This window comes from Ornithodoros turicata, chromosome 1, assembly GCF_037126465.1.
Source record: "Ornithodoros turicata isolate Travis chromosome 1, ASM3712646v1, whole genome shotgun sequence".
Lineage (NCBI taxonomy): Eukaryota > Metazoa > Arthropoda > Arachnida > Ixodida > Argasidae > Ornithodoros > Ornithodoros turicata.
The window spans coordinates 20,124,915-20,148,685 of record NC_088201.1 but is presented as its reverse complement, the minus strand read 5'-3'; the positions used below and the strand labels follow the sequence as shown (position 1 = coordinate 20,148,685).

At 42.1% G+C, this 23,771-nt stretch overlaps 1 protein-coding gene and 1 long non-coding RNA gene across 2 annotated transcripts in view; both read right to left on the bottom strand.

The window, feature by feature from the left end:
- The window catches only part of LOC135377598 (probable G-protein coupled receptor No9), a 344,006-nt gene that overhangs the window by 23,623 nt on the left and 296,612 nt on the right, over nt 1-23,771 (bottom strand). The gene's annotated exons all lie outside the window — the stretch shown is intronic.
- LOC135397405 (uncharacterized) lies at nt 1,474-18,368 on the bottom strand. Its single transcript, XR_010423641.1, has 2 exons — nt 18,295-18,368; nt 1,474-1,951 (listed from the first exon to the last, which is right to left on the bottom strand). It is a non-coding gene; the product is annotated as an uncharacterized LOC135397405 (long non-coding RNA).

Sequence of the window (23,771 nt, the reverse complement as noted above, 5' to 3'; positions counted from 1 at the left end):
AAATTCAGCTCGGTACCGACCCTGCCAGGCGCCAATCAGTCCTCCTCAGGGCTCTCAAATTCGTCACGTTTCGGAGTGCTTTTCTTTCTTTTTTTTTTTTTTGACGCGCAACGTCTTGCATTTCGTTGACAATACTCTCACTGCTACCCAAAAATGTTTTATGTCAAAGTGTAAGTAGGGCATGCTCTCCATGAGCCAATGTTAATTTTGCAAAGACTTCGCTTCCGTTTTCGCTATGATTTCTTTTCTTTCTTGTTTTTTTTTTTTTTTGCCACGAAATTTTTGGTTCACAACTACATTTCTCTAGTACACACACTTACACAACCCGCTGTCATACCAGACGTCAGGAAACGTGCACTGGAGAGTGCAATGTGCGTCTCGGCTGATGTTGGAGGCGTGACTACAGTGTTGCCTGTTTTGAAACAAGGCGTTCGGCCTCATCAATTTTTAGGCAACAACAACTACAGAGTAAATGTGCTATACAGAACAAAAACAGATGAAACGAAGAAAAAAGTACCGAAAGGGGCACCGAGTGTCATTGGAATATTTTTTTATAGGCAAACCTCCCACAGCAGTAGTTACTTTGCACGCACAGCCTAGCAATAGGCTACACATACTCGTGTAGAGAGTCGAAAGACGTTCTCAATGTTTCTCAAGAGGTAAAAAAAAATAAAAAACCTGCGCTTCAAAATTAGCCACTCTAGTTCAGAACCGCAATCGCCTCCTGCCATTGGCTGCAGCTGCTGCGACGACCCTTCGGCTAGCCCACCGGAAAATGAAGTTCTTCAGTGTATACGAAACACTCGCCATCCTCTTTTCAGACAGAAAACATTGCTGTGTCAGACTGAAAAACAAACACAAGCAACGAAAGCAGAAAAAAAAAGATGGAAGTGCCAATGCGGCTGCTTTGAAGGAATGCCGACAAACCGTATACGGTTGGCCGCCCGCTCCCACCTTTCCCCGACAGTGTCCGCTTCTTCAGTGTATATATACAATCGATCACGCAGCACAAATTCTGACGAAACTCAGTGAATTTGCAAAGCATGTCCTGTGCTATGTGTCAACCACGTATCTACACTAAATCGGCGTCAGAATTTGCTGCGGCGTATTTCACGAACACGGCCATCCTTTCCTTCCCTATTTCTTCTCATTGTTCCGAGTGCTCTGACCGGGAACCATTCTATATCATTCTAGTGACTTGTAAGGCCTTCCGCAATTCTGCACTAGAACGCTGGCACCGTATTGTCTTGGTCCGTGTCGCCATGCTGCCTTTTCCTAGCACATTACAGTGGAGTGAAGATATACGTTCTATAGTTATTGCTATTTCGCAATATGGCGGGTACTGAGAGAAAAGTTCGTGCGTATTTCTTTTAAACTGTTGCTGCCTTATAATGAACGATCTTACGAAGCCCTCAAGAAGAAGCGGTCAGAAACAGGTGCAGCCACATATTAAGTAGAGCTATGCACGAGGGGTGAGGATGGGGATATGTTTATTGACAAAAAAGGGAGGAAAGGTTAGTCAGGCGTAGGTTGACTTGCTATTCCTAAAAAAAAAAGTAGAAAATCCACACACACACAGAGACACACACACACACAAAAGGAGGCCTTAGAGGCTGGTCGAGAGGCCGGAGGCATCAAGAAAGCTCAAGAGGGCAGTCGTAACCGCTCCCTGGTTGTGCAGGACTGGGCCGAGCAGAGTGGCCAAAGAGGCTTTGGGGTAACCAAGTTGTCGCAAGTGGCGTTGGAGGACGAGTCGTTGAGAGAGATACCGGTTGCAGGATAATAGATAGTGCTCAATGTCGGCTTCCACACAACAAGTTGTGCAATTGGGGGAGTTCGTCAGGCGCATTTTATACAGGAGTGAGGGTGTGCGTGCAACATTCATTCGTAGACGATGGAGGAGTGACTCTTCAGCACGGGGTTTGCATGATCCACGCCACTGCCTGTATTCCTGAGGAGCAACGAATTTATATTGTGAGTACTATATCTGACAGTGTTGCGAAGAACACATTTTAAATAACTTATACTAGTGAAATTATAAGATGCTAGAGTACTCTTATATTGCTGTTACGTATTTCGTCGTCTTTGATCTCCAAGAGACGCCAGAGGGCGATCAGTTTGAGAGAGCACGACCTATATGGCTGAAGCGTTCATTCTTTGGTGACGGGCGCCGATGGCGGAATAAACAGTTTGTTCAGAGAACTGCGCTATCGTCTTATTCTTGGACAAGGTAATAATAGATACTCCAACATTCCTCTACCTGTAAAAAAAAAAAAAATTTTAAACGAAATTTCACACCGAACTTGTGTGAAAACTCACACCGAAGTGTTCTGTGGCGGATTATGCATCTCGTCGCATATGCATAATCATTAACAGCTGGCTTGGGAGACAGGCCTACTGACGAAGGAACAAACCCAATTATAGGAACCGCAACAACAAATATGTGACGTTTCAAAGCGCAAGCTGTAAAAGCCATACGTGTAATTGGATATCTCGGCTCCTCTGATCCCTCGTTAGACTGTTCTTAGCTATCGCTGCCAGACTGTTATTGCAATTACTCATTTTCGTATTGAACGTCCCCCCTCCCCCCATTACTCTAATTCTTAGTTCTGCGTGCGTATAATAATGACGCTCGGTGATATTTTGAATAACAACACGTGTCGTTATGCTGATTGCAACACCCAGTCAGCCAGGGTTGTGCAAGCGTGCAGGACTGATAAAGTAGCTATCGAAGGATCATAATCGTTGCATTTGATTGGAAAATCGTTTTTGTGTTTGATATTCTAGAAGAATACTTCCCAAGAAAACACATATTTTATGTACAAGTGTGCGCTTTCGTGAACCCGTTTTGCGCAGAACTGGCTTGCGCAGAGCTGCCTTGTTCAAGTATACAGCACACCAGAATGTAGGGCTGCCTATACAGGCCATAATAGAGCATCGGTGGGTGGTGGTGTGGGCGTTAGCAGCTTGGTATTGCTATGGCCTCACAATTGGGGGTAGTGTCACGACTGTAGATGGAGTGATAACCTATAACGATAAGACGAGATTGTGGTGCCTCAGTTCTAACCCGATGACCAGATCGTACACGCCAGCCTTATTTCACCGTTGTTCCTTTATTTCCTAATTCTTTTTATTTATTTTATTCATTTTGTTTATTATTCTTTTTTTTTTCTTTGCGGAATAGCAAGCCGGCGTCCCGTTTGGCTGACCTTTCCCCCCTTTTTTTCCTTTGTTCTAATAAATATATCCCCCCCCTCCCAGCCACTGTTCCATTATCGTGTCTGATATTCCTTGTCGTCTTCTACACATCACACTTTCGCGATACCACAGAGATGAGGGCAGGAGGTGATGAACATTGATGGCTGTCGTAAAGGATGAGCCTAGTCCAAGCTCGGAGAGAGAGCCATAGGCTTCACTGAACCATCGTAGAGGTATCCGTATACTCGACACGTAGTAGAACATCTCTGTTGTTTATCATAAAAAAGCGCTGATTCACCACGCAGAAGACACGAACGCATAGTTCAGCGTCATGATAACACCAGTTCTGCATCTTCACACATCGATGCACATAGCCTTATTTCACGCATTCGTCACAAAACCGCATGTTAGTCTAGCCTAAAATGGCCAAGAACCTAACGTCAATGCTATGCATGCATGTTTCCGTTCACGAAAGGAAGTATGCCACAAGGAGGCTGCAAATTCATATTTGCTACTGCAAGAAAGTTCGGCGGAACATTGCGCCACCTCAACTTGTCCGTTCGCAGCTGGGCAACATTTTATCCATAAGAGACTGCAAAAATATCGCTTGTTTTCTTTTGTGAGGTTCTTTTTCTTTCTTTTTTTTTGTTAAATAATCTCACTGTCTCCGTTCCTCGGCCCCCTTGATATACTGATTGGCCCGTTTGTGACTTTATCCCCGTCCCTCAAATGCTGACGAAGGGTGAAGGGCTGGAATTTGCACCAGCTCCGGTGGCGCAGCGGTAACGCGTGCGCTTGGAGACTGGGAGGCCGGCTGTGCCGTCTGGGGTTTTTCCTGGGTTTCCCTCAGTTGTGTAATAGGCGTATGCCGGCACAGTTCCCCTGAAGTCGGCCCATGGACGCAGCTATCCTCCCCCCGAGCGGATTCCGCTCGGTCTTCCACTTCACCCTTTCCTCTCCTCCTCTCCACCACCTTTCCCTTCCCGAGAAACATGCCGCCTAATCAGGCAGGCAGACCTCTCGGTTCCTCCCAACGACACTCCTCCTCCCTCTTCCTCCTCCGCTCGAATTTGCCGCATTTCAAGTGACTCCGGAAGAGTCGAAGATTATCCTGAGTAGCATGAAGAAAAACGGCTTTCGGAAATTGTTTCAACACTGTTTCATCGAAAACGATTCACTAAAACTAGCTGAATTTCGTGGAACTGATGTATCAATTCTCAAGGGGACTACTTTGAGTGGCCAATAAAACCTCACCGTTACTGTGTCCTCCATCTTTTTTCTTTCTCATTTTTTTTTCTTTTTTTGAGGACAGGTCAGATTCTTTGTGATGACTCTTTTTATGCAGTACAACAACACAGCAGCGTCAAAAGTGACGGGCGTTTTCTACCGTAAAAAAACTTTGAATGCGACAACAACAACAGATATAACTATGATGATGAATGGGGAAATTACATAATTATGTGCACAAGTTTCAAATTCCAGGAAATATTCAAGGGGGAGGATCCATCTGATATTCTAGAAGGATCTTGCCGTGATCATCAAGTACACGTCCGTTTCTTTACGGGAGCCTAGCAACGTCGCTGAAGAAGCTTTCGACGGGGCTTACATAAAGAAGAGCTTTGTGCATGCGTATGAATATGTTTGGTAAATGATGAACAGCAGCTGTGATGACTGCAGTGAGCGATTATTTTTAGAGCTCTTCTCCCATTCACTTTTTTTAGAAATGCAGATAACTATAACAGTCACATGGTGATAATCATCTTACTGTTATTCAAGGGACGAAATTAATTAAATTATGCATAAAAACTTGCGCTCAGTGACGCCGCTGTCAGGTGGTCACCCATATTAATTTTGCCCCGTTTTATTTTTTACGAGTAAGGACCCAGCGTGACCAATAGCACTCTGACCACTGGCAATGTACTAGACATCTTTTTCTGTACTCCCCCGAGGTACTCAATCCTACTTTGAGAGACCTCAAAAAGACAGATGCTCCCTTTAGACGTTTTTTTACTGAAGGCACTATGCACTTTGCTCTTAGCGTTCACCATCCTATGAGTGAGTTACCAGATAATACTATATCTTTCACTTCCTTGCTCTTCCATTACGGACGTTCTACTTCATGGCCTTTGACACATCGGCTGTCTCTCTACGTGGGTTGTTCTTTGTTATTATGGCATCTTTTAATCATTTACACTACTAATTCACTGGCTGCGGACGAACGAACGCTTGGAAGACGTAGTGGAGACCGGGAAAAATTGTCACATTTTTTACTTTCGATTTCTTTTCTTCTTCTTCTTCTTCTTTTTTTTTTGTGACGCAAGTACGTATGTCACGCTGCTTGAACCACTACTGAAGTTGAGTGGGACGTTCTGACTATGCACATCACACATATAAAACAAGGATTAGCTAAAAAAAGCGTAGAAAAACCACTCTGCACGGAGGTAGCCTCAAGTGTGACTATATGCCCCGATAGCGGGGCAGGTTGTCACACAGGCTCGGGTAAGTTGTCTCTTGTGCGTTCTGTTGTAGTGTGTAGTGTGGACATATACCGAATACAGCGCCTATTGACAGAAGCAAACTAAACGAGAAGGAAAGAGCCTATTATCACAAGGCTCACATGTTGTATTGTACAATGTATACATGATTGTCCCAGCTGCACAGTTTTCAATCGGCAAAGTAGGAAGCTAGCCGTTTTTAGTTTAGTACAATGCAGGCCCGCGTTGTACATGCAAACGGACGAACGCCACATCATCCCTCAGGTGTGCTAAAAAGAGCGACTGAAGTATAGTTTGTTGTGGATATGCAGATTGTGGCGTCAGTCGCTCTGCCATTCCAGGCACGTGACAACTTACCCCCAATAGAAGACTGCGTACCGCGACATAACCCAGCCTACCTTTACCTCACTAGTGGAAACAACTGTCCAACGTATTCTGCTGAAAAAGCAGGGAGAAGATTCCCAAAGGATGAATAAAGATTACGGTTATGTGCATCTTTCAGAGTATTTGTATGCGTCCTGCGAAATTTGAAATCTTGAAGAAGGAAAATTTTACTCGCCACTGAGACACGTCTTCGGCTGTGTACATCGGCCAGGCTTTCCATGACGACCAAAGTTTGTTCAGTTACTGGTTATTCGTGCCGCTAACAAACGGCTGGGAAACGGCCAAACTGTATTGCGTCGTTCTCTTTTAGTAGGCAGTGCGACAACTCTACCCGGTGTCACCTACTAATGCTACAGCTCTATAGGAAACAGCAGAGAACAAGGAAACGTGATATTTTTGTCTTGTTTTGTTTTTGTTTTTTCTTCGGCGAGAAATGTTTTGAAAGGACGGACAAAAATATTCCGGACAAAATAATAATAATAATTGGCGGTTTACGTCGCGGGAGAACTGAGATCCAAAAGCATTAATGTGTAATTATTTCGTGCTGTACATTACAAATCCGTAACGAGTAGTAATATTATGTTGGGCGTGAGCGGGGATGAGAAACGACAACATTGTCGCCAGGGCAGCGCTACCGTCGCGCCGACTTTTTTTCGCGATTTTTTTCCCGTGCGCGGCAGGCGGCGCTCGGGTGGAGGGGTGCTGCGGCGGGCGGCGCGTGTCCGGAGGGCTGCTCGCGCGCTTGCCCTTCAGCCTGGGCCAACTTCTTTCGTCATTTTTCTGCCTGGGCCGACTTCATTTGTATTTTTACCCGATACAACAGGTGCGCAATAGGCGATTTACATGCATGCATAGACATGCAAAGGATAGCCATACACACAAGTGAAAATATATTTAATAAAGTTATTATTGCCGCGAATTATTATCACACATCATACAGAATATTTTTATTAAAGGTAATCATACATACAAGTTTTCAGTTAATCAGTAGGGTAGCACATTTAATCAAAAAAGATATTTTTAATCAATACGATTACAATTAAAATTACAAGTTTTATTATAAAAAGTCTTATGTGAGCATCATAGTGTTTTAATTACAAAGTTCTGATAGATGTATGTAACTTCAAGCACTGGCGCGCAGGTGATGGGCTGTCCGGGTGCATACCAGCGTGCCGACAGGGCTGAGCGTCACCTTATCGTTGTGCACCCTGGGCCGACTTCTTTGGGGATTTTTCTGCCTGGGCCGACTTCGTTCGCGAATGTTTCCCAGCTTATCGGCGGGCGGCGCGTGTACAGAGGGTTGTCCGCGCGCTTACCGGCGGGGGGAGGGCTTCGCGTGCGCTTACCCTCGCACATTTTTCAGCCTGGGCCGACTTCATTCATTTTTTTCGCTACAACATCTGTGTCGTAGGCGGTTTACATGCAAGTATAGACATGCAAAGAGGAGTCATACACAAAAAGTACAAGTGAAAATAGCTTTATTAAAGCCAATAGTGCTGGGAATTGTAATGCCAATTGTGATGCCAATCAGGTGAAGGAGAAAAACCCAGCCGAAAACCTTCACGACCTGAAACAGAAGAAACAAAATGCAAGACAGTACATGTAAAGAATATACATATTTTATTCACTATACCTAGCCATCTGATCCTGAAAGAAAACAGAAAATCAACATTCATCTCATTGCTTACTAGTTTAATATTCCAACATGACACACATTTTATTAATCAGTTTCTTATAAAGTGAATAGCGCAGACATAAGCAAATAATTAGAATCAACACAATCAACACATATAGCATTAATATAGAACCTAACCGACATATCCTCCAACATGTAGGGAAATAATAGCTACACAGTACCATATCAAAACAAGTAACCGTCACCACATTTAATCAAAGAAGATATTCTTAATCAATATGATTACAGACAAAATTACAAGTTTTATTATAATATTCCTATACGTGAGAACCATCAGTGCAATAGCGGGAAGTTCTGATACCTGTATGTAATTAACTGTGAACAGCAGAGACCCTGGAAGACCATGGGACACGAACGACACGAACACAAGAGGAAATAAAATCTATACCACTACAAAGAAGTTATTCTTAATCAAAACAACGAAGGAGAATAATCTATCATTTTAACTATCATAAAATCATCCTCGTGACATAATCTAATCGAACACTATACAATTTTCATTCTAAGAGACGCTACAAACATTACTTTGTTTTATCCACACAGAAAATAGATATGTTAAAAATGAACTTCACCACATAGCACGCTCCTAGCCAACAACCAGATCTGATGATATCTGCCCTGATTTGTTGAAGACGGGGGCCGATAGATGTATGGAAGACCACGGAACGCGAACGACAAGAACGACACGAACACAAGAGGAAATAACATCTATACCACTACAAAGAAGATATTCTTAATCAATATGATTACAATCAAATTACAAGTTGTATTATAAAAAGTCTAATATTCCTATACGTGCGAACCATCATAGCAATAGCGTGAATATCTGTCATAACATTTCGAGCGCAATAGGGAATCTAAGTTTCATATTCCAACGTTACACAACTTTTAATTAACCAATTTCTTATTAAGTGAACAGCATAGACGTAAGGAAATAACGAGAAACAACACAATCAACAGCTACAATTAATAGAGAGCCAAACCTGCGCACCATCCAACACATAGAGAAATAATAGCTAATCAATCTATCAAAAGGAGAAATATTACAAATTTAACACTATAGCACAGATTTAACGCTGAAGAACAGAGGAACACTCTAAGCGGCGACACGTAAACAACAACAGAGGAAAATAATCTATCATTGAACCATCATAAAATTGAACAATATACAATTTTCATTCTAAGAAACACTACGAACCTTGATGAAGGTATCCAAGACATAGAAAATATGCACTGTTTTCATCTCGGTTTTTACTCTTTTCCTCACAGCCGGGAGATGTATGCTTTATCCCGTGCTTTATCACTCAAAGGGTTGGGGGCTATATTCCTTCGTCCAGCAAACAGAACGCTCTAGAGGTCAGATAAGACAGTTCAAAGGCGATATATTTTATTGTGCAGTGCAGATATTACTCGTAGATGCCGATATTACTCGTTGGGATCGCTATCTTTTCGCATCCTTTCCTTGAAAAGGAAATCTTTCGTCAAAGTGGTTGACAAGTCGACTAAGTTTGTACAGATGCGATATTCTTATTGAACATGTAGAGAAAGTCCAAATTGTTAAATGGTACCAACAATACTCAATCAAAAACGAGAAACAAATTTAATTACATCAATTTTTGTAATATCTTGCAACAGAAATCTCTAATGAACCACATAGAAATATCAAATGTGAAATGCAACTCAGAGGTATGAGGCATTCCCATCTTAGAGATTATTTTTACTTATATCAATCGAGTGAACAATTGAAAAAAAATGCAAGAGAATAATTATTTCAGGTAGTAACTTCACAACTCATAGAATATCAGTCGAGTGAATACTTGAAACAAAGTCAAAACAATAATTCTCATGACAGGTGGATAGTATAGCATTCTAAACCAGATAATAAAATTTTAATCGATAAAATGAGCATAGATATGCTTTTAATTAAGTGTAGACGAGCACTTGAAAACAGAAGAGACAATTGCTCTACATTGAAAAGATGGACAGATTTTGTACTCGCTACCATAAGTCATGGGAAGATGTGATAAAAAACTGCTTCGAAAAGGAAGAGCCGTGAAACGTTTCTATTATCGCTGCATTTGAATACGTCCTGGACATGGTCGTATTCGGAGATATGGTACAAACTACAGAACTGAAGGTGCAAGAATTTATATGCCGAATCTACAATACTTATAAAAATATCTGCACATCAACGTCGGAAGGGCCACTGGGATTGATGGCGGAGTTTTTGGGGTTTGCTAACGAAGAATTGAAATACACTACAGCAGATGTAATTGTAATCATTGCAATGGGCATTGCATTCATCAAGAAAGCAGTCGGATCAAATTATCATATACAAGCGGTCTATATCGCACGATTCATTACGGATTTGTTGAAATTGCACATATCTGAGATGGAAAGTACATAAAAACTTATCACATGATATGTTCCACTACCATGGCAACGCAATTATTTTCTTCTACCAGTCTCTGCAACGATGTCGAATGAGGAGAAGTTCAATATTGTTGTACAAGCTCTGATGTATCATCACTTATTGAAACTCAACGAACATATTAACTGCGGTGGACCACCGGACGATTTTCATCTAATACTGTCTTGTACGCCATTCAAGAACATTCATACAAAGAAAGGAAACCTTAATAAGAGATTGTGCAAGTTCGTCGCAACAAAGTGCAAGTTACTGAAGCGATACAAATGCGGCGACAACGTATCGATTGCATTAATCAACGCTGGATTCAAGCGACCGATAATAAGACATCATTATGTAATACATTCCGAATTCATCAATCAAGACAACAAACGAAAACTTCAAAGATTGGAGTAGGACAATTGTAATTTATCGGAATAAACAAGCATATAACTGAAACAATAAATGTAATCTTTGTCATCATTATTATGAATTCTACGCATCACAATCAAAAACACTTTGCATTTGGTATGGCTAGATTGAACACAATGATTGCTGAGGGAACGAATATTCCACACTATGTGCAAAAATTATAATATGGAATCAGAGCTAGCCATGAAATAGTTTTTTTCCCGACTACACTCTGTACAACTTCATCACCCAAAGGATAGAATTGTCGGAGAATGATCGGTCATTGAAATTTGAGGCATGATACACCGATCTTTGATTACAAAAAAAAAAAAAAAAAAGGATCATCAATCTTTTGTGAAAACTTATCACATTTCACGAATTAAATTCCACAGTGCGTGCATGTATATTTTTCAAACAGTTGGACTAGGCCAGACGTAGAAAAAGAAGAAGAAAAGGCGTCTTTGAGCAAGCAACCCAATTGGAGCGCGGAATAAATATTTTCGTCAATACAGTTATCCATTTGTGTGTCTGGATAGGAAAAAGGAGCTGTCCAAGATAGGGTAAAACGGGAAATAAGGCAAGATAACTGATCGCGGCGCGATAAGTCAAAGCGTTCGCGACACAGTGTCATCAACTTTTACAACTGCATTCGGGTTCAGTGCCTGCGAGATAATACGAAGTCTTCGCGAAAAGCGAATCTATTATCAGATGCCACAATGCAAACGAAGGATTTTACGAGCAAGACGTGCAGGCCAAGTCTACATTTCTAATCACGTAATCTTCGTAACACACGGCACACAAACGTATATGAAATAATTTCCAAGTGGCAATCAGATTTGGGAGAAGCGGATCACACAACCGACATCAGAAGTGCTTAACCAATATACAATGAAGATGAGCGTTATGCATAAACACAATGGAAGATATGTGATATTAATTATAATAACCAGATCAGCGCAGGTCACACATAAACGTAGATCCAATTTCCAAAATATACTCAAGATTTCCCGTAGCCATACAGAAAAACTATCACATTATTTTAGTGTCATAGCATCAGGGCACTACAAATGGAAAGGCCATACTTTTATTTTATAAGTTTTTAGCTCATAACATTGTAAAAAGCAAACTCAACATTACAGTTAATTTTCTTTAAATTTTCAAAGCCAAAACTGCACGCTATTTCTTGCATTTTTTAAAAGATAAAATCTCTTATTGATGTTTCCTTTCTTTGTATGAATGTTCTTAAATGGCGTACAAGACAGTATTAGAATGAATGTTGAAATTAGAATGAATAGGATGAAAATCGTCCGGTGGTCCACTGCAGTTGATATGTTCGTTGAGTTTCAATAAGTGATGATACATCAGACCTTGTACAGCAATATTGAACGTCTCCTCATTCGACATCGTTGCAGAGACTGGTAGAAGAAAATAATTGCGTTGCCATGGTAGTGGAACATATCACGTGATAAGTTTTTATGTAATTTCCATCTCAGATATGTGCAATTTCAACAAATCCGTAATGAATCGTGCGATATAGACCGCTTGTATATGATAATTTGATGCAACTGCTTTCTTGATGAACGCAATGCCCATTGCAATGATTACAATTACATCTGCTCTAGTGTATTTCAATTCTTCGTTAGCAAACCTCAAAAACTCCGCCATCAATCCCAGTGGCCCTTCCGACGTTGATGTGGAGATATTTTTATAAGTATTGTAGATTCGGCATATAAATTCTTGCACCTTCAGTTTTGTAGTTTGTACCATAGCTCCGAATACGACCATGTCCAGGACGTATTCAAATGCAGCGATAATGGAAACGTTTCGTGGCTCTTCCTTTTCGAAGCAGTTTTTTATCACATCTTCTCGTGACTTATAGTAGCGAGTACAAAACCTGTCCATCTTTTCAATGTAGAGCAATTGTCTCTTCTGTTTTCAAGTGCTCGTCTACACTTAATTAAAAGCATATCTATGCTCATGTTATTGATTAAAATTTTATTATCTGGTTTAGAATGCTATACTATCCACCTGTCGTGAGAATTATTGTTTTGACTTTGTTTCAAGTATTCACTCGACTGATATTCTATGAGTTGTGAAGTTACTACCTGAAATAATTATTCTCTTGCATTTTTTTTCAATTGTTCGCTCGATTGATATAAGTAAAAATAATCTCTAAGATGGGAATGCCTCATACCTCTGAGTTGCATTTCACATTTGATATTTCTGTGTGGTTCACTAGAGCTTTCTGTTGCAAGATATTACAAAAATTGATGTAATTAAATTTGTTTCTCGTTTTTGATTGAGTATTGTTGGTACCATTTAACAATTTGGACTTTCTCTACATGTTCAATAAGAATATCGCATCTGTACAAACTTAGTCGACTTGTCAACCACTTTGACGAAAGATTTCCTTTTCAAGGAAAGGATGCGAAAAGATAGCGATCCCAACGAGTAATATCGGCATCTATTTGCACAGCACAATAAAATATATCGCCTTTGAACTGTCTTATCTGACCTCTAGAGCGTTCTGTTTGCTGGACGAAGGAATATAGCCCCCAACCCTTTGAGTGATAAAGCACGGGATAAAGCATACATCTCCCGGCTGTGAGGAAAAGAGTGAAAACCGAGATGAAAACAGTGCATATTTTCTATGTCTTGGATACCTCCATCAAGGTTCGTAGTGTTTGTTAGAATGAAAATTGTATATTGTTCGATTTTATGATGGTTCAATGATAGATTATTTTCCTCTGTTGTTGTTTACGTGTCGCCGCTTAGAGTGTTCCTCTGTTCTTCAGCGTTAAATCTGTGCTATAGTGATAAATTTGTAATATTTCTCCTTTTGATAGATTGATTAGCTATTATTTCTCTATGTGTTGGATGGTGCGCAGGTTTGGCTCTCTATTAATTGTAGCTGTTGATTGTGTTGTTTCTCGTTATTTCCTTACGTCTATGCTGTTCACTTAATAAGAAATTGGTTAATTAAAAGTTGTGTAATGTTGGAATATGAAACTTAGATTCCCTATTGCGCTCGAAATGTTATGACAGATATTCACACTATTGCAATGATGGTTCGCACGTATAGGAATATTAGACTTTTTATAATACAACTTGTAATTTGATTGTAATCATATTGATTAAGAATATCTTCTTTGTAGTGGTATAGATGTTATTTCCTCTTGTGTTCGTGTCGTTCTTGTCGTTCGCGTTCCGTGGTCTTCCATACATCTATCGGCCCCCGTCTTCAACAAATCAGGGCAGATATCATCAGATCTGGTTGTTGGCTAGGAGCGTACTATGTGGTGAAGTTCATTCTTAACATATTTATTTTCTGTGTGGATAAAACAAAGTAATGTTTGTAGCGTCTCTTAGAATGAAAATTGTATAGTGTTCGATTAGATTATGTCACGAGGATGATTTTATGATAGTTAAAATGATAGATTATTCTCCTTCGTTGTTTTGATTAAGAATAACTTCTTTGTAGTGGTATAGATTTTATTTCCTCTTGTGTTCGTGTCGTTCGTGTCCCATGGTCTTCCAGGGTCTCTGCTGTTCACAGTTAATTACATACAGCTATCAGAACTTCCCGCTATTGCACTGATGGTTCTCACGTATAGGGATATTAGACTTTTTATAATAAAACTTGTAATTTTGTCTGTAATCATATTGATTAAGAATATCTTCTTTGATTAAATGTGGTGACGGTTACTTGTTTTGATATGGTACTGTGTAGCTATGGTATGGTACTGTGTTGGAGGATATGTCGGTTAGGTTGCATATTAATGCTATATGTGTTGATTGTGTTGATTCTAATTATTTCCTTATGTCTGCGCTATGCACTTCATAAAAAACTGATTAATTAAATTTGTGTCATGTTGGAATATTAAACTTAGCTTCCATATTGTGCTCGAAATTACTTACATCTATCAGGTTCTCACGTCTCAGACTTTTTATAATAAAACTTGTAATTTTGATTGTAATTGTATTGATTAAGAATATCTTCTTTGATTAAATGTTGTGACCGTTTCTCGTTTTGATATGGTATTGTGCAGCTATTATTTCCCTACATATTGGAGGATATGTCGGTTTGGTTCTATATTAATGCTATGTGTTGATCGTGTTGATTCTAATTATTTGCTTATGTCTGCGCTATTCACTTCATAAGAAACTGATTAATTAAATTTGTGTCATGTTGGAATATTAAACTAGTAAGCAATGAGATGAATGTTGATTTTCTGTTTTCTTTCAGAATCAGATGGCTAGGTATAGTGAATAAAATATGTATATTCTTTACATGTACTGTCTTGCATTTTGTTTCTTCTGTTTCAGGTCGTGAAGGTTTTCGGCTGGGTTTTTCTCCTTCACCTGATTGGCATCACAATTGGCATTACAATTCCCAGCACTATTGGCTTTAATAAAGATATTCTCACTTGTACTTTTTGTGTATGACTCTTCTTTGCATGTCTATACTTGCATGTAAACCGCCTACGACACAGATGTTGTAGCGAAAAAAATGAATGAAGTCGGCCCAGGCTGAAAAATGTGCGAGGGTAAGCGCACGCGAAGCCCTCCCCCCGCCGGTAAGCGCGCGGACAACCCTCCGTACACGCGCCGCCCGCCGATAAGCTGGGAAACATTCGCGAACGAAGTCGGCCCAGGCGGAGAAATCGCCAAAGAAGTCGGCCCAGGGTGCACAACGATAAGGTCACGCTCAGCCCCGTCGGCCCGCTGGTATGCACCCGGACAGCCCATCACCTGCGCGCCAGTGCTTGAAGTTACATACATCTATCAGAACTTTGTAATTAAAACACTATGATGCTCACATATAATAATGTTAGACTTTTTATAATAAAACTTGTAATTTCAATTGTAATCGTATTGATTAAAAATATCTTTTTTGATTAAATGTGCTACCCTACTGATTAACTGAAAACTTGTATGTATGATTACCTTTAATAAAAATATTGTGTATGATGTGTGATAATAATTCGCGGCAATAATAACTTTATTAAATATATTTTCACTTGTACTTTTGTGTATGGCTATCCTTTGCATGTCTATGCATGCATGTAAATCGCCTATTGCGCACCTGTTGTATGGGGTAAAAATACGAATGAAGTCGGCCCAGGCGGAAAAATGACGAAAGAAGTTGGCCCAGGCTGAAGGGCAAGCGCGCGAGCAGCCCTCCGGACACGCGCCGCCAACCGCAGCACCCCTCCACCCGAGCGCCCCCTGCCGCGCACGGGAAAAAATCGCGAAAAAAAGTCGGCGCGACGGTAGCGCTGCCCTGGCGGCAATGTTGTAGTTTCTCATCCCTGCTCACGCCCAACATAATATTACTACTGCAACGATGACATGAAACGTCGTACTTCTTCCTTCTGTGTCGTCCGTTCTTCTTTTTTGCCCAAACTCAGAATTTGTTTTACAATATGGAGTTCCTCCACCAGCTCGGAGTCATTTATGCTATTTTATCAGTTACATGAAATAATCAGTTATGCGGCGCTTTGGATCTTATGTGATGATGATGATGATCATCATCATCATCATCATCACTAAAAGACATGAAGGAAACCAATGCCTTGCACTAAATCCAGGAAAATCTGCAGGGTGCGGCGGTGTTGTGGGATTGGTCAAGGGTGCGAGGACTGTTGTCAAGGCGAACGGAGCGGCAGTGATGTTATTCATGCCGTTAAGTAGAGTTTCTCGTTGATTCCTGAACATGACACAGTCCAAGATCAAGTGCTTGATATCTGCCAGCACGACACACCTGGAGCATAGCACGGCGTCGGAGCGACCAAGCCTGTGGCGTGAAGGCCACACCGTGACGAAATGCGCGTTAGGTAGCGACTCTACACAGCGCTCCTTCCACTCTGTTCCTCTAGCTCGGGAGCCTCTTCTAAACGGGTTTTTAAGCCGTTACGTGTGCACGTTTCGTGTGCAAAGCCTCTATGGGCCTCTGGGTGTGACTGAATGCTCTTTTCCGGTAGAGCCATCTTCCGATCCGGCTGTCTGCAGCTTTAAAAAGATTGATTAAGATGCAGGTGGGTCCAACCGGAGAGAAGGGTGGAGAGCGCGAGAAGCAATCCGACTTGTAGGTAGGAGCGCGGGAGCACCACACTCTGCAAAAGGAGATGTCCCGTCCCCCGTTTAGTGAAAAGGAGCGCTCTCCATGCGCTCCGGAGCCGCTACCTCTCGCGCCGGGAGCCTGTGCATACCAGCTCCCGTGGCATAGTGGTTAGGGTTAAGTTAAGGGTTAAGTTTCGTACGACTGCGCAATTACTCGAATTTTTCGAACACCGAAGCGAATAATTTTGTATTCGATTCGATTTCAGAATCTAAAGCGGAATTCTATATTCGCATTTCGGATCGAATCAATGTTTCTTACAAACCGAATATGTTCAAACAATTCCGAAGACGCGCACGTAAACACGAAAACAGCAAAAGAGATAGCATAAAACAAAATGAGTGCTACGTCATTTTCTGATCCGTATATGAATATGTTGCGTATACATGTTGCACCCATGTGCGTGCGCTGCAAGTGTATCTGGTCCACGCGGCTATACAACTATTCGCTTCGCATTCGATTTGGTTTTCAAATATAACTATTCGCACATGCCTGAAGTTTCGATGCTTGCGGGAAAGCCGTTTTTAGAAAGTTCTTCCATCCCTTAGTTCTACAGACTGACTCTTTTTTATGTAAATTTCATTTGCTTCGAGTATTCACTTTGCTAAAAAAAATATTATGTACAGCAGAATGTTGGAGACTTCCTTGAATTCGACATGGCATAAGGACGCTTATGACAAGAAAATATTCACGCTAAGCTAAACTGCACAGCCTATGACATACGCCTTTTAGCACCCGTCGCCGCGGGCCGTCTCATCTGACTGCGCTGGCAGTTGGTGCTGTCGCTGAAATTCCATTAACGCGACTGCATTCGTGGCATAGCGAAACTACAGGCATGTCATGACTGTTACATGTAGAATAAAGCAAATGTGTCGTGTCCGTTCTACTACAATCCCGTAGTAAAGGTTTGTTCACTATCAGAATGTTTTATACGACTACTTAAAAAAAAAAAAAAAGAAGAAAGAGAAACGTGCATAATGAAATGTTGAAAGAGCTTTCTCTGTTTCGTACGTCGCCCTATCTGAAGACGAACGTCATAAGTCAAGTGGACGAGTTTAAGGCATCGTAATGTAACGTCTTAAAATCAGACGCGGCCTCAATTACATCTTTCTCTGCATTGTGTCCGCATGAAACCGATGTTCCAGAACTTTCGTTTTAGCATCAGCCTCGCAACGACGCTCTCCGTAGAAGCTTATTCGAATATTTCGTAGTATATTATAATATAGCCGAGCACGCGAACACTAAAATGAACAGTACCAAGCAACGTAACGTGTAACAAGGGCGAAATTTCCTTCCTTCCTTCCGCGGTGAAAAGCTTTACTGGAGCATTCTACACTATTTGTTTCCCGCGTATCTAAATGTTGACTTTCTTGTGTACATATAGAAAGCGGACTAGCCGGTTCGTGTTTGAAAGTTGGAAGAGGAGTTGCTCCTGTCGTTGTCCTATTCGAAATGGAATTCGTGTTGGATTTGAAGAGCGCTTGCGCGTAAGAGGAACAGCCATCTGACTTTTTACAATATGGAATAGGTTACATGCAATAGGTTACAGACAACTCAACATTTTCGGATGTGATGAACTGACCTGGATGAAGTATATGTACGCATCATCACTGTAGACTTCAACTTCAATCGGGCTGATGCCGGCCAGCAGGCTAGGCGCTGCCCCAGTGCCATTTGTGGGTAACAAGAGATGATGATGGAGATGAGGATTCCGGTAATCAAAGCAGGGTGGAGAAGCCTGTTGATGACAGGAATTCCGAAAGGCGATGGAGACTTTGGTACATATGAACGGTACTGGAACATGGGACCAGCACCTTGTCTATGGTACGGGGCGGTGGTCGATTGCATGCAGTTCGTGCTGCAAGATCTTGCTCTCCCGCTGGTAGTCAGGGCAGTTCATTGGTGGTGGTGGTGGTGGTGAAAGGACTTGCCATTGTCAGCCTCACAGAGATGGGCAACGTCTCGACTGACGCCCTGGGGGAATGTGCGTCCTGGGCCGACTTCTAAGGGAACTGTGCCGACATATGTCTGAGGAAAAACCCCAGACAGCACAGCCGGCACCGGTATTTGAACCCGGGTACCTCTCAGTCTCGACGTGACATGGCCAGCACGCTAACCACTGAGCCACGGGAGCTGGTCCATAAGTAGTCCATACGCAGTCCATAAGTAGGTGGTGCAGGTCAGCGCGCACACCAATCAGCTCAGTTAAGGACAGTACAGATTACAGATCGACAAGCCCATTGCAAACTCAAAGGCACATGTTCAATCAATGCAGTACTTTAATCGTCTTGTTTTCGTTTATTTCTTTGTTTTTGTTTTTATGTTTTGTCGAGAAATCCTATTCTTCTGCGTTTGCCAAAATCAATATTCGATCAGAATTCCCCGTTTACGCTTTCCAGTTGGGATACAAGTGATCGAAGAGCGTACGGAATACAACATGGCATGTAAACGTATCAAGTCCAATATATTTCCGTATTTGGTATCCTGTGTTCGCACATTTTTATGGAATTTACCACCGGTCCAGCTTGATCGGTTTGGAGTATGGCGTGTGTAAATGTAAATATGCACATATATATGATCGTAAATGGAAACGTCGGCCGCGTCGCTGTAGACATCGTGTTTCTTCAAAGATGGCAGAACACCTGTGCCTTTCAGGATGCGGGCCAGGACGCAAGGACGCAGTCCCCAGCACCTGCCCCCCGTTGAGTAGTCGACGGTCCAGCCTATCCAGGCCACTCTTCAAGAACTATTGGCTAGACGTGAAGCGTGTACAGCATAACAGTGGATGCTCCATGTCCTCCAGTATTCTACAAGTTTGACAATTCGGCGTACCAACGATTTTCGTGCACATGAATGCTGGTGCCAGCATGTCGTTGTTGGCACCAGCTGCAGTTGTTGCTAACGTTGAGCCGCAGTTGAAGACTTACGAACTGAAGGACCGTGGTATCACACACAAAACAGAAAATGTACAGCTTTTCTTATATAGGATGTCATTTTTCTTTCTTTTACATCTTTTATAGATAAGAAAGGCTTTGAGAGCTGCTGCACTGATACCATTTTTGCGACCGGGTTATGCGGCCAGCCGGACAGCATGAAACTTTTGGACGACTAATTACATAAAATTCATTTATTAACCTATTTATTAGATGCTTTCACGAAAATGCGGGACATCAGAACAGAATTGGAGGCATCAATATTTGAATAGACACTGTTTCTTAAAAATCATGGAACCAGCACGTATACTTTGATATATAAATCGCCAAACTTTGGTATGCGAATGAGGCGAATCCCGAACTACGCAATTCTCGAGCGCAGAAACGAACTCGCTTCTGCCTATCTGGGCTCTTGCTAACGGATCAACTGGTTAACCATTAACTGGTTTCACTGTATATACCACTGTTATTCACTGCTTACACTGTACATATCATCAGGTTAATGTAATAAATTTTCTTTATATATTCATGTAAATTGCAACAGAAGGGTGTACGCATCGTAAATGAAAAGTGACAACGGCACCAAACTGTGCTGTTCTGAGGCTTCAGCGTGTGATGAGGTGAAGTTTTATTTTTAGAGTGTACCACGTTGAAGTGATACAAACGCTCCAAGGTTCCCAGTCATCATCATCAAAATAAAGTTGAGATTGTTGTTTGTTATAAAAGCTGCTGACAATGCGGAGCGAAGTTAGCAATTACCATAGCCAATTATGACTATGAATAATAATAATAACTGCGAGTAGATTTATACGCATCTGCTATAAATTGATGGCCCGTTCAAGTTGATTCAAGCACTCTCCTTTAAAAGAGGTGAGAACTCTTGTCTGCAGCTATTAAGTTACGGGTGTAATATTGCTCTTCTACGCTTCGTAATTCTATTTACAAGTTCTTGTTCAATACTTGTCCTTCGTAACGGGTACAGCGTTAATACAAAAACGCACTTTTTTCACACACGGGCGACTAGAAGCACCGCCATCCAGATACCTCTATCTATTGTTCCGTCAGTTGTAGAATTGTAGCACCCAATCAGACGCCAACGCGGAGGTACACATAACGTCGTCTCGCTGCGAGAAAAAGTTGCTGACGAAAAAGTTGTTGACGAGCTTACGGGTGCTGGCAGGATATGGCCTAAAACGTTGGACAGAAAATGTGGGACCGTGCATTGTAACGGAGACCTTCGAGAGTTGTCACAGTTTTTACTTCTGACTTTGCGGTAACGAAAGTACATTCGTCAGGCTGATGAAACCAGCGCTGGATTTTAGTGCGAACTTTTGTCTACACAACGCACATATTAAACTAAAGTGGCTTCCAAAAACGGTTTATAAAAGAGACTTGCGCGGAGGTCGTGAAGTGTGACAATACGCCCCATAGCGGGGCAGGTTGTCACACGGGCTAGGGCAGGTTGTGTCAGCTGCATTTTCTCGCAATCTCTATTGTGGAGGTGTACCGAATGAAATACCATTGGAAGTGCACATTGGAAACAAACTTACCGAGCAGAGAAGAACCTATTATCTTAAGCCTTACATTTTATATTTCCACGTGTGTCCTAGCTGTACATTATTCATGCAAGCTATCCATTACTGGTTGGCAGACCTGCGTTGTAAATGTAGAAAGCGGCACTAAATTATTACACAATCTCTCAGATGTACTAAAAATGCTACTGAAGCATTTCCTCGCCGAAATAGTTTGCGTTGCCAGTTGCTCTACCAGCTGAAGCACGTGACAACTTACCCCGCCCCGTATGGGACAACAAACCCCTATGACACCCGCAATGACTTTACCTCAGCAGTGGATTTAGCTGTGGAGCATATTCCGCTGAAAATCCGTGAAAAGGTGCCTGAAAGTTGAATAAGCACTACGAACTCCTGCATTCTTTTGAGCTTTAGTGTGTGTCGTGCAAAATTTGAAAATTGCAAGAAGGAAAATATTACTTACTCGTGACACAAACAAGTATTGTGCTGTGTGCGCCTTGCCATACTTTCCATGACAATCAAGGTTTCTTCAGTTAGTGTTAGTGGTTTGTCGTGTGACGAATTCAGCCTCTCCATTCATTTTTAGTATTTTTTTCCCTAGAATTTTTTCTTCATCAACATCAACATCAGTTAGTGGTTGCTCGTGCCGCTAACAAACAGCGGGAAAAGGGCTCAGCTGCTCTGCTTCGTTTTCTTTAAGTAGCGAGTGTGACAACTGACCCGTGTGACAATTGAGTCTCCCTAGTCTCCCCTACTTCTGCTCGTCATTCGTTTGACACGCCTTGTTTTCTACGATGTGATGTTTAGTGCTTGCTCTAAGTGTCAGATCGTCCAGAGCCGTTCACTTTCTGTCTGACTCTGACTCCGACGACACCACACACCGTAGGCGCTTCGTCCACAAAGCACGCGGGCACCAAAACACGCTTTCTGCGATGAAGCCGAAAATACGAAAGACAGCAAGAAATGCGGGCGCACGTTGAAAAACAGTGTCGGCCCTTTAAGACCGCTTTTCCTGTTTTCGTGCCCATTAGAGAGTGTAAAGTTCATCTGCGTATCAACCCTGACCTCACCTTTTCGCCATCTGTCTCGAGAATCGCCAGTATAGCGCATATCGTGTATGTTTCACCAAATGAGCGTAAATGTACGCTAAAATATTATGCAACTCACCCAAACGGATCTCGTAGACCACCTGCAGTGCTCTTCATGTGCGACCGAAAGTTTTTACGAAATCCGTTGGAGGATCAGCCTTAGGTTTGCCTATGTGCACACCTTTGGACATGCCATGCACGTCCGTTGCTCCGGGCACGACGATAAATACTTTGATTTCAAGAGGTATTGAAGGTCGAAGGGCGATACGCTTGCACTGTACCTCTAAGTTGCCTCCCGCATTATTGCGTCGTCATTCGCGTTCTGGAGAACAGAGATTTGTTGCATTCAATAGACCAGTGATTATGAAACATGCTTAAAATATTGGGAAACGAAGGTGGAGATGAAGAAACAAATGGCCTAAAGAGGAAGAGTGTTTGCGGTAGCTGTGAGGAGATTCTGAATACCCTACGGCGGGCTAACCTTTCCTTCCTTTCATTTTTTGTTTTTATCAATACAAATATCCCCTCCCCCCCCCACACACACACACTAGATTTTAGCATAGAAAATCCTATCAGCATTTGTATATCAAAAATTGTCATTTTCCAAACTTGTTTGGTTTGAATTGGTTTGGATGCGTGTTCGATCAACGAAATGGCATTTTGCACTTTTCTCGGTAGCATGTCGGAAGTAGGCCACCCTACCTATCGACACTCCTTTAAGCGATGTGATCCATACACAGCGATATAACTGTACGTCGAGCGATTACAATCCATAACTGTGCTCAGAAAAATTAAGCGAAAGGCAACACATCGCAGAGAATCGCTCGCTTTTGTGGACGGTGTCGTTCATGGTGTGCGCTAGTTGGCTCCAGTTGAGACATAGCAGTAAAGAAACTTGCAGTCCAAGCTATGTTGATTTGGGCGTGCTTCACTGCCACTCACGACAACGCAGACATCAACAAATACATGTGTGGCCCATAGCTGTTGCCGATCAAGTATCCACATGCATGTAAAAGCACACAGACGTGAAATTCCGCACCACATTCCCCTGACATTTCGCTGTGCCCGTCATGGACACAAAAACAACCATTTGCGTATGTACATATCAGATACGAATTACGGCGACAGAGGATACCGCGCCATATCGGCATCCACGGGAACGAAGCTGAGGACCTAAGAGCAAGTGATGTTCACCAGTGCCCACGCAGAAAGTACACTTCACTGGGTCTGAATCCAAGCGTGGTGCGCGAAATCAAACCTGATAAAATGTGAGTGAACAATGAGTAGACCCGGTGGGGTCTACTCATGGGGGTGTAAAAGGGGTGTAAAAAGTTTAGTGTGTAGGCGCAGAGTCGGGCCGGCCGTGCGTTCCATACTCCCATAACATTCCTCAAAACTATCATGGTACATTCGTCTTTCTAGAGGTTTCTTCATACTAAGCGTCTGGCGTCGCGGGCCAATGTCGACTTAGATCAGCCTCTCTACATTTCTTCCCCCAAATCAACC